General features: G+C 38.9%; 1 pseudogene; it reads left to right on the top strand.

Moving 5' to 3' along the window:
* Positions 1–8,585: 8,585 nt before the first annotated feature.
* LOC146462240 (uncharacterized) lies at positions 8,586–13,019 on the top strand (annotated as a pseudogene).
* The last annotated feature ends 445 nt before the right edge of the window (positions 13,020–13,464 follow it).

The raw sequence follows: 13,464 nt of genomic DNA, 5'->3' as shown, positions 1-13,464 counted from the left end.
GGAGTCGTTGTTCTGGCTGCTTGACGCCTCGCTCTGAGCATACCTCTAGCAAGCCAGGAAAACTTTGCAACGGGCCCGACCAAGGTTCTGACGCTGCCGAAGACACCGCCCCTCCTTTGGCATCCTTGCTGGTTGAAGATGTAACGGACTTATCTATAAAGGACACTCTTGCTTCTTTGCTAGGGGCGGTAAAATCGCTGACTACTGGCCTCAAGGAAGCCAAGCCTGAAAATCAACAACTGTGTGCCCTTCTCAAGAACCAGTCGCAGACTAAAGAACCCATGGACAGCAAGGTTCTAGTTCCAGATGCATGCTTTGGCACTGCGACTGTTTCGTGGGTTACTTTGCTGGAGTTGCGCGCCATGTGGGACTTGTCGCAACAAGCCGATCGACCCATCGCTTAGCTTGGTTTGGCGTATTCAATGGACAGTGACCCAGACGACGATGACATTAACTCGTCCACACACGTCCGCCCTAACCCGAAAAGTGTGTCCTCTGTTGCTGATAAGTCTTTCAAGTCCGGACTACCGTCCAGTATCCACAGTTATGGCCCCACAGTTACCTGAGCCTCACCAATGCTCATTATGATATTAAATATGACGACCTTACGTTGGAGGAGTTCCTTTTCATATTGACAATGCATCAACCTATTGAAAGCAGATTTGCAAAATAAAATGTATGATTATCCTCTTTTGAAAGCATGTCTCTTTTGTGATAAGAAATCTCACCCAATCACAAGAACTGCAAACAATAGATAAGAAAAGCTTATGATTTGCCATGTTTTCAACATAGATTGAATCTCTTTATCAGATATAATAAGAAGAGATTTCATCACAATAAAGTTAGCTGATAAGTTAGGGACCAATAAACATGTTTCTTTTGTGACTTTCTATAACTTTTTACTGTTTAAATCAGTCAAAAGTTAAGTACAAATAATGGCAAAGTTAACACCTTTTTGCATTCCTTGCTACTGGGTGCTATCGTTGTTATCGTGATTATTATGTAAATCATTGGTTATAGTCATTTTACTCAGATACTACCCAATCATAGCAAATCTGCTTAAATTTCACAGTTTCAGACCCAATTTGTGACCATAACAGACATGCTGGTATCCGGCAGATCATTACACTTAGAAATGGTCAAATAAAAAATCATGTAAATAGCTTGTGACAAATCTTGGACACGCAGGCCCAGTGCATGGGGATTAAGATTGCGTAATACAATAATCGATGCTCGTTTTCGCTAAAGACTTTGTATGAACTAAAATATAAAAGTGACTCTCACCTTCAGATCCATTAAAATTTACATAAAGTTGTAACTCCTCCAGTAATAATGTCCAGTTGTCTTAGTATTGCTGTAAAAATTAGGACGCTAAAATATATACTGATCACGGTTTTGCGGGTAATACCAAGTCATCTCAGAACGAAAGAATGGTCACCATGTCTGTAACTTCACCGAAGCAAGGTCATTTTTGTTCGATTTCAAGGGACAGTTAGATACGAATTCAAAAAGTTGCATCTGTTTTGCCCTCTGTGATAGATGTTTTTCGAGCCACAATTAACAAAAATCCTCTAAAATAAAAACCTGCCACGATTTTACGACATTTTTTTGCTTAAATTTTAGTGACTTGCACTGGTCGAACATGTCCGGAATCACGACTATCAAACGCACAAATTTTTACCTCGCAGCTATCCTCCTTGCCTCTGTTGGCCATGTTTCTTTTTCAAATACCTTAGTGACCTCTGGTTTTGTTTCCCAGGCTCTTTTTTTAACCGAGTTATACTTGGGCTATAAATTCAGCACAAAATGCGAAATGGCGGGGAATATGAAAACAGCTAAGGTGACACCAATGCTTCTAGTGATGTATAATTTCATGCTTAAGGTGATAAGTTGGACGTTTCCTATTCTCTGGAAGACCTTGATCTCTTGATTAACGGAGGAATTCCTTCGAACAAACTGAACTATGTTCAGAAAAAGGCTGTTTGAGGCGATCAGGTCTTGTACGAACTCGCCATTCGAAAAAGAGCTCTTATTGGCTGGTCACGCATAGATAGTCAAGCAAACCAGATTGATCTGCTTAAAGGCATCATGCCAGGTGGGGCCTTTAAAATAGACACTGCTTAAGAAAGGATGCAGGAACACCTCAACAAAGTGGCACTGCTGGCAAGCTCAGCAACAATACAAAAAACTGAATCAAAAGGGGTCGAAGGCTCAACGCAATGCTTTCCTTTTTAAGTGGAGAACTATTTCTATTCTCGCAAGCGATGTAAGTAAGTAAAATTACAGAAGCCAAGAAGTATTGGATCTACAAAGGAAGATTGATGATCTTAATATTGAGGTGGGGGGGGGGGGGGGGGAGTGGAGGGCAAGGTACAAGAATTTGGCAGAGGAGAAAGAAAAACGTTTTGGAGAGCTTCAGAGGGAACTTGCTTCCACAGATAAAATTGCTCTACAGGAAGATCGAAAAGTGCAACACAAGAAATGAAGAAATGAAAAAGTATATGAGAAATTTATATTAGATAGTATGTAGAAACTAAATGCGTAGAAACTAAATGTGTAGCAATGCCTCCTTTAAGTGCTGCAACCTCAAATGTGACAGGATACACAGACACCACAACCTGCTACTTTACACACAAGAAAGCCAGCGGATTCTTCCCCCCAGTCAGCCAAAGGAAAGAAATATGGTAGTCTGACCGAGGCTGACAAAAGCAAAATTGAAAGTGTGTTGTTCTTGATGGATAAGTTTTCTGTGGGTGATGCTTTTATCCACGAGTTAAGCATGGTCGTTGAAGGCATGCCAAAGTCCTACCTCATTAAAGATTGCCGGGATAAACTGAACAGCACCTGTCTGATGCAAACCATTCCCAGAGGCCAGGCTGGTGCCCAAGTGTCATTCAAAAACTCTCTCACTACTAAGTTGAAACTGCTGGTAAGTCCATTTATCTCATTATGAATTTTTAATTGCAATTATAAACAAGAAGTCTGTCCTCCCTTTTCTAGCCTGGTGAAGGAAACCTACAAGATAGGACAGTTAGGGTGAAAATAAGTGGGGATGGGGCATGCATAATGACTAGACTGTCCAGTTATGTCATACTCAGTCCCTGCAGTATGGATGAAATTGAGGATCATTGTCTGCCAAAGCTAACTAGAAATTATAACTTTTCGCAACACTTTTATCTATGCTTTTATCAATACTAAATATTATGTTTAAGGTACAAATACCATTGCAGTAATGAGTGGCTCTGAGTGCTATGAATCCCTGAAGACAGAATTTAAGAATTCCTGGGATGTGATCAACTAAATCATTGATGATGATCAAGTTGAAATCCGCCCTGGACATACCATTCCCATAGAGATTTTCCTTGGCGGCGACTTACAAAGTATCAATAGTTGTTAAAAGCATGGATAGCTGTAATTGATGCAGGTGTCAACTGAACCACTAACAGGTTTTTATTGTTATTCTCGCAGTTTCTCCTTATTGTGAGTGGTAGGTCAGCAGGTAATTCCAATTGCGCTTGCTTGTGGTGTAAAATTCACAAAGATCGCAGGTAATTCCAGATAACCACAATTAATTTGAAATTAGAAATGGTAAGATGACCAGTGAGAGAGGGTATGAAACATCAATACAAGACTGAAAAACCCCAGTCTGTTTAGTTAAATCCCAAAAGTTGGAACCTCAGGGCCTCTGGATAACATGTACAAAAATCAGCTATAATTTTGCAACTGAAAATCATATTAAGTTTACAACCTGTTGCCAGGTGGTATTTGTCAAAACCCTCTGACTCCTACAGCAAACCTCCCATGTGCCTTACTTTGGAGGATCTCAAGATGTATGGCACAATATATGAATTCTGCTGTGTGGAACCTCCACTACTAAATGTACCACTGGACCACATAGTCCTTGATGAGCTTCACCTTCTTCTGAGGTTCACTGATGTCCTCCTTTCAAAACTTCTGGAAGGTTCCATGTAGTGGGATGACAAAGAGGACTTCCTCAAGAAGAGGGGGGAGCCAAAGGGAACACATCTGAGGCATTTAAACCAGCTGATAAACAGTTGTGGTGTTCCTTTAGTGTCTGGGAGAGGAATGATGGGGATGGGAAAGGCACAGGCAAGGTTGACTGGACATCCCTGATGGGTGGTGGGAAAAAAAGGCTTCTTTGCACCCTTCCTGCAAAGCTCAGTGACAATAATGGTGTCATTAATGTCATTCATGCCAACACAAAGGACATTGTGGTAAAGCTATGGATGGTAAGGACAGTACATAGACAAAATCAACAATCAACCTTGTGTAAATATATTATTTTTAAATAATTTATAACTTTTTGATCCAAATCAATTATACTCAATCTAATCGCCTGAACTCATATATTAATATAGATTATTCATTGCAGGATCTCTCTGCCATATACTCGAATTACATTTCTTCAATTAACCCACGTAACCCAGAAACCAATGGTACAAAGGTTAGTCTCTTTATATAAATATAATAGGGCTACATTTGACGCGCTCCAAAGAGAAATAGAACGTGTATTTGGTGCCATCCTAGATAAAAAAAACTTAAACTTCTGGTGAGTTGCTTGGAATGTGAACGGCCTTTCCCAAAATTCTACATTAGGTGTTAACCTATCTTACAGTGATTTTGTAAGTTCTTTTAATCATCATGACCTCATCATTTAACTGAAACATGGTCTAAGGACCCTTTTCTATTCCTGGCTTTAAACTGATCTCAATCTCAGCTAAAAGATACCTCACAAAGAAACATGGTAGATTTTCAGGTGGTGTCGCTTTTGGTTTTAAAACAGCCTTAGCACAAGGCATCTCACACATTTCTTCACACGCAGGTTATATCTGGTGTAAACTAGACAAAAGTTTCTTTAATACCGATAAAAAACATCTTCATATGTGCAATCTATATACCTCCACGGGATTCACACTATTTTGACCCAGATACCTTCCATGATCTTCAAAATGATACTGCCAAACTTAGTGAAGATGGTTATATTATCTTAGCAGGTGATAGTGACAACTGCCCTTATGTACCTGGCGATAACCTTTTGCCTCGCGAGAATTTAAGAAGACGTATTGAGGATATTTAGTGCACATTTTGCTCCAGATTCGTACACAAAAACATTGAATGGTAGATGCAAAGTTAATGAATCAGCAATGCCAACAATATTTAAATCGAGCGACAAAAAAAGTAAAGAAAACAGTCAGTGACACAAAAGAAGAGAAGTCGAGGACAAAGTAAAGAGAAATTTAACAAGCACATTCCCATTTGTAGTGTAACTTAGCATTTATGTACGAAAGTTTACTGAAATATGGCGAGTTTGGTGTCAAACAAAAGAAGAATTTACAAGCTAAGGCCAGTTTAGACGCCGAACTTTTCATGAGCCGAACTTAATTCAAATTTAGGTCGGCCCAAATCACGAAAATCCCGCCTTTTGATTCAAACGTCGAACTTAATTAGCCGAACTTAATTTACTTGAAGCATGTTAGCGCTTTTTTTTTATTATTTTATTTTTTTGTTTGAAATACGTTATAATAATTTATGCGTTGGGTTCGGTTCATGAAAAGTTCGATGTCTGAATCAAAGCCGTTCCAAAGCCGAAATTCCCGGCTGAGCCAGGCAAGAAGAACGCCTGAGCCGTTCCAAATTGAAACAGACGTTCTCAACTGATTCAGACGCCGAACTTTTCATGTACTTAATTAGAGGTATTCCGTTCGGCTCACGAAAAGTTCGGCGTCTGAACCGGGCCTAAGCGTCCCTTCCATGTGCTTTAGACAAAAATCCTAACACCTCTCAGGAAAAGACAACAAAAGGGACATAAAATGGGAATAACGACCTTAACCCTACCCTGTGCCCAGATAAAATTGTCAATGTTTTTTTTTGCAACAACATTCCACTGCCCAATTTGGTGTCCTGCACGCCCACTGTGAAAGATTTTCAGGAGAATAATCTTCTATACCCACTAAGTAATTATTATACAGGTCTCTGAACGTAAATTCTGGAATGTTGAAGAAGTTGTATGTCCAAGCAGTCAACATTTTAGGATCTGGTAAATACCCCTCACTGGTCTGCGGTTTACCCTTTAACAGGTTTTTTAAGTCTTCGCCAGAATCATCCAGTTTTTTTGCTTCATTTCCGCTGTTTTCTCGCATAAATCAAGCAATTCCGCCTTGTGCTTCCTTTAACGACCATCACTTAACTGAATGCCTCTCCCGCAAGCATTTTTTCAGCTCATCCACCTTACATTTTGAGAAATCTTTGCTCCATGTTGTTTCTTTTCTCGAAGCCTCCATGTTTGTTCATAAGCCTATGCACATGGCCTGGTTCTCAGGCCTTAATTTTGTTACCAGATCTCTGACAAGCGAAAACTCTGAAATGGGCTATCCGTGTGGGATAACAATTCAAGACAAAATTTTCTTGACGCACTTAACTTAGATGAATTTCAGAGGTGTCTACTACTCTTTGAAGAAACGTATTGCGACTCTACCTGTGAGGGAATCAATCTTGCTATAAGATATCTCTACAGTCCCTCAAACTAATCTGCCCAAAGAAGGGTCGCAAAACACAACACTCTAAAAGATGGTTTGACAAAGAATGTTTCCTTTTGAGAAGGACTTCACTAAGCTATCTAACAAGCAAGATAAAAACCCTTTAAATGAAAATCTAAAACAAGAATACCATAAAGCCCGGAAGAATTTTAAAAATCTTATTAAATTTAGGAAAACTAAACTACTGAACTCAAAAATTGATAACCTAGTTAGGTACAAAGGAAGTCAAGAATTTTGGAGATACTTGAAATCAGTCACTGTACTCAATAACGGGTGTACATACTTTTCACATATGAATGTTTCAATATACAGAACGAGTAAAAATTCGCCAACTTCACAATATGTAAATCACAGTAAAAGAATTATATATTACAGATCGAAACTTTGCCGTTGTACAACAGCGAGGTAAATGCATCTGTATATAAAAGTGACTGAACAATGGCGAGGTAAACACCTCTGCATATAAAAGTGACTGAAATCTCGCCGTTGTACAACGGTGAGGTAAACGCCTCTGCATATGAAAGTGACTGAAATCTCGCCATTGTACAAAGGCGAAGTAAACCGTCTGTATAATAGAAGGCATTGATATCTCGCTGTTGATAATCGGCGAAGCGAACCGTCTGTATAAAAGAAGGCATCGGTATCTCGCCATTGATCATCGGCGAAGCGAATCGTATGTATAACAGAAGGCATCGGTATCTCACCGTTGAAGTAAGTCGTCTGTATAATAGAAGGCATCGATATCTCGTCGTTGATAATCCGCGAATTGAACCGTCTGTATAAGAGAAGGCATTGGATGAGATCGGTACAAAAGGTCGAAAAGTTGGTGCGCCAGACTGCACAAGAGAAGACCGTCTTCAGGACGATCTCTTCAAGGATTACAGAAAAACCACACAAAAACAATGTATTCCGTCTCTTTGACATTCTGGCAGGTGAAAGACCTCTATCAGACGGCAAAGACATCATCCCAACTTCAAGGTCCCCTTGGATGTAAAAAACGATTCTTGGGGAAAACTAAAACCGTGGTGTCGATGGTGGAAGAGGGTTAATCATTAGAGTGAGTTTAATTTATCTGTTTTGGTTTCCTAAATATGAAGTAGTATTTCATTGTAGTCGTGACAACATAGAAAATTAGTATTTTACCAACGTGATTGATACTGATCATTATCTGCAGGAATGTTCACCAAGGCATACACGTTACTGTCTGAAGACATGTGGGAGCAAGCGCCAAACACAAACAACCCAGTCGAGTCTATCAACAGGCAATCAATTCCGGAGAGAGGCAATAGCCTAGAACTGTTACTGGAGAATATATATCGAGAAGATTGAGTACAGGCTGCAAAAGTTATAGGAGCGTCCATGAATATCTCGTTCTCCTACTGAGACAACTCAGAAGAGGCGAGAGGACAAAGAAACAATATACGTAAAAGGAAACGGTATTCACCGTCAGACGACGGTAAGGAATTTTCCTTTCACACAGGTAAAGTGTGTATACGTGAAGAGTGCACCTTCGAAATGCCAGTTATAACTCCAAATCGTTACTTGTTTCAAGAACATACATAGGAATAAGCAAACTGGTGACTGGTGACATCCTTCCGAGTGGTATTTTTGGTTTTTTTTGGTTATGTTTTTGAAGCAGCACTTCGGCTATTTTCCTCTTCGCATAGCGTTCGAAATCTGTTGCTAATTTTGGCCAATAAAAACAGTTGAGCAACCGCACCGCTCTTTTAATGCTAGGACAGTCGTTCAATAATTGTTTTACACATCAATTGCCAAATAATAGGGAAAAAATCTTCCAAATTTGGGGATCTCTAGCTGACTATGCAAAAGGCCTATTAACTCATATGTTGGGTACTTACAATTTTTAGCCCTCCGTTTACATAATAATAAAGAACAACTCTATACGAATGTTTTCAGGTCCATCGGATAAACGGCGACACTTGTAGCATCCACGAAGAAAAGAAAGACCCAAGAATGGTAATGATACTTTTGCTTGGGGCTGTGTTTAATTTTGTTTGTCAATATAAGATGCTAGAAAAAAAAACCTTTCCAGCCAAAAACCATGGGTTAAGGAGTTATTGTCAAAAAGTGTTAACAAATTAAAAATTATGTGTTTCAATCAGATGTTCTTTTTTTGTTCAAAAATTTTGTGGACCATTGACTAATTAGTTGGTAATTTTTTTTCTTTTTGGTCTTTAACAAACCAACATTCGTTGCTGGGAATCCCATTTCCCTGATATAACCCCTTATCCTAGAGAGCAAGCCTTGTCATTATTTTATCTTATCTTTTTTGTATTTTATTAATTTATTCATCTCAGAAGTTACAGTCAAAAACGCAGATAGATAGACCCCCCTCCTCCCCCTCAAATAGTCACACACATACACTTAACAAGATGCACAATCACACAGCTAACAACAAGCGCTTAACCCAATAACGGCCAACCGGCCAAAACCGGCCGCGAATCCTCGCGGGCTCGCGCAAGGATTTCTACCTCCCCTAGAAGGGATAATTTTGTCCTTTATTGTTCTAATTGTCTTTGGAAAAGACTGACCAATCAGAATCCACCAACTGCGCATATATTTTTAGGTCTTAGGGGAGTCTGGACACAAAAAGGTTTTTGCCGTCCGAAAAATATCGGATTTCAGCCATCATGGCGGGCAGCGCACTTCAGGCTTAAATATTCAAGACACCAATTTCACATTTTCGGAAGGAAAATACAACTTTTCGAAATGGTAAATCGAAAGAGGAACTTTTAAGGAATACTCGACAGTTTCAACAGCGGAAATCCAAGCATTAACGGCGGAGAAATTATGCTTCGAGGAAAATTTGTAGTTTTACCGAGGCGACGAGCTGGCGGACATCTCAAATCATTGTTTTCGCCATGGAATTTCTTGGTGATGTTCAAGTGTTTCTCACACTACAACTCACAAAAAATTACAGGTTTGATTGTGAATTTGTACTGAAATACTATTCTAATTGATTGATTCTTCGTATTCCGAACAGTTTTTGCAAAAGTTTTGAAAAACGTGCTCCGCACGGGTCGATAAATTCGCTTCAAAATTGACTCGCAATTGCTTCAAATCGCTTGCGAGTCGGTCGCCTTGCGGCAAAAATTATACGCGTTTCCTTCTAAGACCAATAAAAAGACTTCTTTGAATAAATTTTTCATTTAGAAAAGCTTTATTGCCTGTTTTTCTTTCAAAATACTTGGGAAACAATTGTTATTCTTGAAATATTCAATTTTGCATTGTAAAGAAAAATTCATAGCTTTATACCATCAATAAGCTAGGCAAGTTTATACGGGAACTCTGAAATCTCGTTGGCGATTTTCAAAACTGGCATGTAAATTTCAAAACTCCGTTCAAATTTCAAAAATATTGTTCACGCGTGACCTGGGTTGACTGTAAATAAAAAAGTTTTAAGTCTAATTTTAAAAATATCTAAACTGGAAATAGATCTTATTGTGGTAGGAAGCAGATTCCAAAGTCTGGGGGCAGCACACACACAAAAAAAATAAAAACGATCTATCCGCCTGGGTCTTCTTGGTGCTTATTGTCGGGAAAGCTAATAAAGTTGCAGAGTCGTCATTGGGCCTTAAATTATACCTAGACGGCGGCAAGACAGATATTAAATGACATAAGTAATCAGGAGCCATAACATGGAATGCCTTAAATGTAAGAAGAATTATTTTATATACGATACGATAACAAACAGGCAGCCAATGTAACTCGAGGTGTGATGTGGCACGACTTCGGAGCACAATAAACCAAACGGCACTAGCATTCATAACACGCCGCAATTTAGACAGCTGATATTCGGTAACCCATACAAAAGGCTGTTACAATAATCAAGTCTACTTGTTATAAACGCATGAATTAGTGTTTCGGTGCTACTTCTGGATAAGTACTTCCAAAAATGTCTGATATTATCGGCAACTTTGCTTAGACAGGAATTAAGATATTATAATATAAATTGTGGATGCATGTTTCAAAACACCTATTTATCTTCAAAAGCGACACTTTTGTTCTTCCATGTAGAAATCTGGCATTCTAATAAGTAAACTGACTTGATTCGTACTAAGAGAACATTAAAGAGTGGTTTTGAATTGTTGATCCTACAATAGTATATATATCGTTTAGCAATAAGAATAATGTGATTCAACAGCAGAAGGTCCTCCTTCCTTTGCCAGTCACCAAATATATCAACAGCAGATAGTGATTCAACCTTGATATTTATGTTGTTGCACCATATTACAAGTTTCTCCCATAGCATTGCAGTAAAAAGGCAAGTCACAAATAGATGTTTAAGGGATTCGTCATTCACACCACAAAAGGAACAGGCTGAAGAATCTATTATGCCTATTTTCTTTAGGAACGTATTTGTTACTAGATACCTGTTCAAGACCTTACATTGAAATTCTTGTGATTTTGTGTCAAGAGCGACTTTAAACAGCAAGCTATAAATTTCCTTCCATTTCAAACAAACATTATGAAAGCTTTCATTATACCTCAACTGTGCTGTTGGCAGAGTTACTAATCCAGAAATTAATTCCCTATAGATGCTTTTAGACAATGCTTTGTCGATCAAAACATTTTGATTATTTAACACAAGTTGAATTTGATCATGAAGAACAACAGGTCTTTTATTCACGTACCCATTCACTTTCAGAGATTTCCGCCATGATGCAGGAATAGCATTGATAAGGGCCATTAGATCAAAAACGTCTTTTAAAGTACATTGCATTGACTGATAAATTATTTACCTTCCGTGACTAAATCACCTATTCTGATTAATCTTTTACTAGCCAACCTTATATTGAAGACAGATTTACCATTAATACAAATGAATTTATTATCCCATATGACAGTGTTGGATATTTCTTCATGTGACATTTCAAATCCACTCTCATATGCAGCTGCGGAACATTGTGTGAAACACTTTAAACATTCCTGGTAAAAGCTTGATAGATTAATAGGGAGTCTTTTAACATCAAAACCACAACAGAGAATAATTTTATCCCCAACCGGTTTCAGGAAGTGTGACAAAATTGTTTTCCAAGCACAAGCTTCCTCATCTGCAAATCTCTTGCAAACCATTATTCTTTGGGTCTTAATAATAAGGCTAAAGCTTCATGACAAGGAGTCTGGGACACATCCAAACTTTCCTGGCCCAATGATGATACACACAGATAAAGGATCAGAAGCATTTCGATACTTTTTCAGTACTTTGAAGGGACCAAACAGGGACATTGAGAACATACTTTTTGTTGGGTGTGACAGACAGAAAGCAATTGTAAATGGGCTGTCAAGTGAATTACCTATTGCACAGTTCTTGGCCTGTACAAAACATGTGAAAGATAACATCAAACGTAAGATGAGCTCTCTGCTCATCCACGAGAATGTCCAAGCAGAATTTCTAATGGACATCTTTGGTGACAGGAGCAACAAAGGATTGATTGACAGCTAAAGTGCAGAAGATTTTGATGCAAGGCTTCTGTCTTTGAAAAGCTCCTGGGATGAAAGAGAGATCAAAGCCTCCCACAAAGAAACACAACAGTTCTACAGCTACTTTCTTGCCAACATTTCTGTAGACATGAAAGAGAAGATGCCGTTGCCAGTAAGGAGATCTGCTGGTATTGGAGATAATTTCTACTTCAACAACTGTCCTAAGAGCATGAATAGTTGCGTGAAGAAGGAAATCGATCACCAGAAGAAAGCTGCAAGTCCTGGAAAGTCTTCAAAATGTTCGTACAGTGAATTCACTGACATTGCAAAAAAACTTTGTTGGCAAATACCGGCGAAATTTTCACAGAGCTCTTGTTGGAGACTCTCCTTACATCCTGGCACCATCATACCGGCATCTGGAGGTTTGTAAGGAGGCATGGGATCAACTTTCCAAGGCAGAGATAATTTCTCAAATTGCCCTCATAGATGAATGTGGAGCAAAAGAATATTACGATGAACTTTCTTCTCCAGCACCACCAACAAGCCAAATCTTGCCCAACTTTTGATGCAGTGGTCTACCCAGAACCATGGAGGAGACATGGTCAAAGGCTGAACTGATTCTCCAGAAGGATGGTGTCACAAAGGTACAAGCGGCTGCTGGAATGTTTGTTGCTATTTCCACAAGCAAGCCTAATCAACCACACATGTGAACATAGTAAATGGTAGTGTGAAATGTGACTGTGAAGCTTTCAAAAGTCCCGACATTTGCTCCCATGTGATTGCAGTTGCCCACAAGAATGGTAAATTGCAAGAATTCCAGAGAATGTATTCTTCCACCTAAAGCGGTCTTGTGTGGAGCAGAAAAACTCGGATGGCGTCACTGCACATTCCCTCGTGCTCTCAGATGTTGACAAACAAAACCTGAAAAAAACTCATAGAATGATGTTAAAAAAGGAATTTGGAGTAATAATTCTGTGGTTGTATTGCTCCCAACTTAAATTTAGAATGGCTGTCTAATCCCTACATACAGAATTAATTATTTTTAAAATTTATGAAAATGTCTGTTCTCTTGCAAGACAAAACAATACTGTATGAAAAAGTCCCCAGGTGATTACAAAGAAAGTGATCAGAATAACTTGTCCTGATTTTGAGACAACTTCTCCGAATCACCACCATGGGAGCTGCTGTATGTAGGGACCAGTGAGGAGAATTTATAAGTTGGTTTTTGCATATTACGGGTAAAGAGTCAAAGTGTACTAGAGCATGTTACTGGTCTAAAGTTAATCTTGAGTGCCAAAGAATAAGGATAATTTTTGAGAAGATTAAGAGAACATGAATGTTAAAGCACTTGATATTATCGTTGACCAGCTGTAACTGTTTTGTTACACAAGCACCAGTGGTAAGGTCGCAGGTTTTGATTAAATTTTGTTGTCAATAGTCCTTTTGCAAGGCCTTTAGATCA

The sequence above is a fragment of the Pavona decussata genome, unplaced genomic scaffold, assembly GCF_977016875.1.
Source record: "Pavona decussata unplaced genomic scaffold, jaPavDecu1.1 SCAFFOLD_190, whole genome shotgun sequence".
Taxonomy (NCBI): Eukaryota; Metazoa; Cnidaria; class Anthozoa; order Scleractinia; family Agariciidae; genus Pavona; species Pavona decussata.
This window is presented reverse-complemented; position numbering and strand designations above follow the sequence as displayed.